Source organism: Orycteropus afer, unplaced genomic scaffold (genome assembly GCF_000298275.1).
Source record: "Orycteropus afer afer isolate SDZICR_OR568_19922 unplaced genomic scaffold, OryAfe1.0 scaffold00038, whole genome shotgun sequence".
Lineage (NCBI taxonomy): Eukaryota > Metazoa > Chordata > Mammalia > Tubulidentata > Orycteropodidae > Orycteropus > Orycteropus afer.
This window is the reverse complement of record NW_006921625.1, coordinates 7,329,233-7,334,577: the sequence shown is the minus strand read 5'-3', so window position 1 is coordinate 7,334,577 and position 5,345 is coordinate 7,329,233.

The following is a 5,345-nucleotide window of genomic DNA, read 5'->3' as shown; positions in this document are numbered from 1 at the left end:
CTCACGCGCGCCCGCGCGCCGCACGGCTTTTGGTTCCTTCCGCTCGCCGTCCGTTCTGCCCCTCCTCCCCTCGCCCGCGCCGTTGTCAGGGCAACCGGGCGACGCCTGCCGGGAGAAGAGGCGTTAGGAGGGCTCGGCCCGAGGGGCCCGGGAGCAGCTGACCATGGAGCCCCAGAGTAAGCGGGGGCCGGGGCCGGGGCCGGGGCTGGGGAATCCTCAGCGGGCAGTGGGGCTCTTTGCCATGGAAACGCAGTTCTCGTCGGCTTCTCTGCCCCGGAGAACCGGAAAGGGGGCTCAACGCGAGTGTGACGGGGTGGGCCGCGAGCGCCGAGGTCTCGAGATCTCGGCTGGGAGCCGGAAGGACCGAGTCTAGGTGGTGGGGACCCGAGGGCGCAGCGCCCCCAGCGTTGGCTGCGTGCGGACGTTCCCCCGCAGCGGGGCGTCCTTGCAGTTGGAGTCTGGGCGTTTGGGCGTTCGTTGAAAGTAGCCGTCCTGAGACGTGCACAGAGGCCGGGTCTGCTGTTTATCAGATGCGCCCCCACCAGTAGCCCACGATTTAAAGGAGAGAAAAGAGTGTTAGAGGTTTACGAAGTAGAGCAGCAAAGAACCTCATCTCGTTTTGGGATTCTTTTTTCTGTTTCCCCTGCTGTTTGGATGTTGGGCAAATGGTGTGCACTGACGTGCTCTCGGGTCTAACGGGGCATCTACCTCACTGTGCCCGTCCCCCACCCCCGAAAAAACGTCTCAAGGGATGTGGTGTTCGGCCCTTATCCCCTCCTCCCGGGCCAAGCTAATGTTTTATTACTTCTTTTGTTGGTAAAATAAGAAGTGTTTCCTATGGAGACTTGAAAGACCTTAAACCTTTAGAGAAGAATGTGGTTTGAATGTAAAGCCAAGCCATCTGTGCTTGTTGGGCTGGAAGTGTTCAGGCCACATCTATCCCCCGATGGAAAAGGCCAACGATTCAAGCCCTTGCCCGTTTCTTTTCACTCATTTGCTGAGGAAAAGATGATAAGGTAAGAGTTATAGTTCATTGAATTGATAGGATTGCTACACTCTGCAATTGGCACTTAGGGCTGTCTGCATTCTGCATTTAATCTAACCCACTGGAAGAATTAACATACGACACTGTAATATTTTTTCACACGTCAGACTGATGCCAGGCTGTGTATGACCATGTTCTCTCCTTAGGAAATGAATAGGAGTGACATGTGTCTATTTAAACAGCAACTTCAGTTCTTCAAGCTCGTGTTGTTTCAGCGTGTAAACTGTACAGTGCAATCCTGGGCTCACAGCCTTTGTCCACTCCCTTATTCGTTCATGCACCTGCTGTGCTCCAGAGGAGTCCCTGGGTGGCTCAGTCCACTCAGCGCTGCATTACTGACAGGGAAAGTTGGTGATCTGAGCCCATCCACAGGCACCTTGGAAGAAAGGCCTGGCTGCTTGTGGAAAGTCCTGGCTTTGAACACCCTGGAGTGCAGCTCTGCTGTACACGGGGACCCCGTGAGTTAGAACCAGCTCAACGGCAATGGTTTTAAATTTCATCATGTTCCAGGTACTGTTGTAGGCATTTGGGACTGAACAATGAATCCAAAAGCCAAACCAAACTCACTGCCGTGGAGTCAGATCCAACTCATAGCAACCCCTCCTTGGGTTTCTGAGGCAGTATCGCTACAGAAGTAGAATGCCCAACCTTCCTTCCAAGGAGTTTGGGTTTGAACTGCCAGCGTTCTGGCCAGCAGTCAGATCCCTTAGGCACTATGGCACCGGAGGTCCTGAACAATGAGTACAACCGGAAAAAAACAAACCAACCACTGCCATCAAGTCGGATCCGACTCATAACGACCCCTCCTTGGGTTTCCGAGGTGGTATCACTATGAAAGTATATTGCCCAACCTTCCTTCCAAGGAGTGGCTGGTGGGTTTGAACCGCTAGCCTTCCAGTTAGCAGTCAGATGCCTTCGGCCGTGCACCACCAGAGCTCCCAAACAATGAATAAGGTGGCATAACCGTTAGCCTTTTCAGGCAGACTGCACAGAAACTACTGCAGCATCCGTAGGTTTGGAAATTAGGGGCGGTGTGACGGACAGAGGCTGCTTGGAAGGAGTGCTAGGGCTGAAGAAGGAGTTAACGCAGCAAAGAATGAGGGCAAAGGGTTCCAGGCTGAGGGAATTGCTTGTTCTAGGTCCTGAGACCTGAGCAGGCAGGGTGGATTTCAGGCTCGGGCAGGAAAGCTGGTAAAGCTGCGGCTGAGGAGACGGGCGAGGAGAGAGACGGGGCTGGAGGCACCCACAGGTGCCAGATAGGAAGGCTTTGCAAAGTGCAGGGAATGTGTGACCCGTGGCACTCTTATGTTCACATCTTAGTTCATTGGATTTTGAGGTGAGAGGCATTTTTTAAAGTAATCTATGCCTGGAGAGTGACTAAAGTCGGTTCCTTTCCACATACTCTTAAATGCTTTTATCAGTTTAATTTTAGTTCAAACAACTATCATTCACATTAGGAAGTTCTTCTACAGTCAAACACATTTGCAGATAAACATTTACTAAACCACTCAAGATTGGTGAATGTTTAAGAGGATGTGGTGCCTAAGGCACTTGACTGCTAACCAGAGGCTGGCGGTTCAAACCTACCAGCTACTCCTCAGAAGGAAGGTTGGGCAATCTACTTCTGTAGCGATACTGCCTCGGAAACCCAAGGAGGGGTTGCTATGAGTCGGATCCCACTCGATGGCAGTGACTTTGGTTTGGTTTTGGTTAAGGCCCTTTGGGCATCAAGACCCACATATGACCAGATTTCACCTGTTTGAAACTTAGAATTCCCTGCCTCAAAGAGAATGAAGAGCACTATGGAAGATGATGATTATACTGACGATCATATGATTAAATCAGTATCATAATTAATATAAATATTACATTGTATGATTATCATGTAGCCATTGTAATTCTACTATCCCACTCTTCTACTAGCAGTATATTGTATTTTCTGCCTGGTATTCTATTATCACCACTATTCTACTATATTGTATTTTCTGCCTGGTATTCTACTATTACCACTACTCTACTAGCAGTATATTGTATTTTCTGCCTGTTAATTCTACTGTCACCAATATTCTACTAGCAGTATATTGTATTTTCTGCCTGGTATTCACATGGCACTTTTGTCTTGAGGCATTTCAAACAACACATTCCACGTGCAGTTGATTGTAGCTTTGGTAGTAAATTGATTAAAAAGCATGAGCTTTAACTGCCTTTAAGGCTTACAGGAATCACCTATCTAAGGATAACACGAGAAAGTACTAGAAACAGCCCCTGAGCCAACCACGTCCGTTCTGTTTCCACACATTTCGTTTACTGTTACTTTTAGGAATAACCTTTATTATCTGAGTCATTAAAATCCAATAAGCAAACTCTTCAAATCCCACAGCTGTATCTAGCACCAGCAATAGGCAGAGAATGGCAGGACAACCATTGTTGGACACATTAATAAGGATGAGTCAGTGACAGGAGAGATGGGGGGTAGGGAGGCAAATTCAACAGGTTCACAGCCCGGGACTGTGGCCAGCGCTCTCGGCTCACACATCGCATCTTCACCTTCTCCCTCAACTAACCACACTGTCTGAAAGATAACCCTCGGGTGAAATAGCCCGGCAAATGGACGTCACATCGCATTCTCACTTTGTTTTCTCCTTCAAGTTCAACAGTACTGCTTCGTCCCTGATTTCTAAGTGAGTGACAGTATCAAGGGGTGGCAGTGAGGGTTTTTAGCAACCCCCCACTATCTTCCTTAGCCCCCCAAATCATCCTAAGCAAGTAATCTGTGTGAAAAACTCTGTCTAGTTGTCAAATGCTGCGTCCAGCCAGATGGCTGCCTGTCTGCCTAATACATTCTCATTTTGGAAAATCGATCCACACCTGATTCTGCTGGGCTGCAGTTTTCTGCTGCGCCTCCGCCTTTGTCAAAGACACCGAATGAGCCCCAGGTGCCCAGGTGACCGTGAGACCCAAGGCGCACACTTGAAGGAGTGAAAACTCTCCCAACCAGTCTCCCTACTCAGCGTCAGCTGGGATTTCAACTCTCCCCAGTTACTCCTGCAGACGTCGGGGAGTTATTCTCGACTCCTGTTACTCTTCATGGCTGCCCCACCTCCCAAATACACCGCCACTGCGCTCCTTTATCTTCCCATTGCTACCACTGAGGAAGCGTTGGGAGCATTGGCCGTTCAGTGGTAGAGAAGCAGGCTTGATTCCCAGGCAGGGGACCTAATGGGCAGCCCCCACCATCTGTCAGTGGATTTACACGTTATGACGCTGAACAGGTTACAGCAAAGCTTCTAGGTTAAGAAAAGCCTAGCCATCTCCTGAAAATGAGTCAACAGAAACTCTATGCATCACCACAGTCTGATTCCCAGGGATCGTGGGATGACCAAGCAACAGGCAGCATTTCTCTTTATGCACAGTGTCCCCAGAAGCTGGGAGCCAACTCAGACCAAAACCAAGCCCACTGCCATCAAGTTGATTCTGACTCACAGTGACCTCCCTTGGGTTTCCCAGGCTGCCCATTTTTATGGAGGCAGACCGCCTCATCTTTCTTCCACGGAATGGCTCCAAACCACCAGCCTTTCGGTTAACAGTCAAATGTCTTAATCACTGCACCACCAGATCTCCTTTGGGAGCCAACTCTAACCAGAACCAAACTCACTGCCATCAAGTCGATTCCCGTAGTGACCCCCATTGGGTCTCCAAGGCAGTACATTTTTAGGGAAGTAGATTGCCTCATCTTCTTTCCCCAGAGTGGCTGGTGAGTTTAAACTGCTGACCTTCTGGTTAGCAGTCAAATGCCTTAGGCACTGTGCCGCCAGAGCTCCTCGGGTGCCAACTAGAAGGTGCTAGTGACATCACTGTAATCACTGAACTCCAAACACCATCTTTTCTTGCTTAAACCTTGTTGGTAAGCATTTCTGCCTTTCCCCTCCCCTCCCCCACCCTATCTGCGCTCCACCTAGGAACCAGAGTGACTTTTCCAATCTGATGTAGAACTCAGATCACCTGCCAAAAGCCCGCCAACGTTCTTGTGACTGACCTACCTTTTACAACTCACGTACATATGTTACGATTCAGGCGTTGTCGGTCTCTCCAACGTGCCAGGCCTGCAGGTCTTTGCACAAGCTGTTCTTTGCCAAGAATAATTTTTGCTCCTACTTTAATCTCTCTAACTCCTCCTAGTCTTGGGGTCTTAGCTTGGGGGTCACCCGCTCAGTGAGGTCTTCCCTGACTCTCTGAAGCAGGTACCCCCTTTGCCTGACATTACCCTCAATCTCTGTACTTTCATCATAACAGTTTTCAG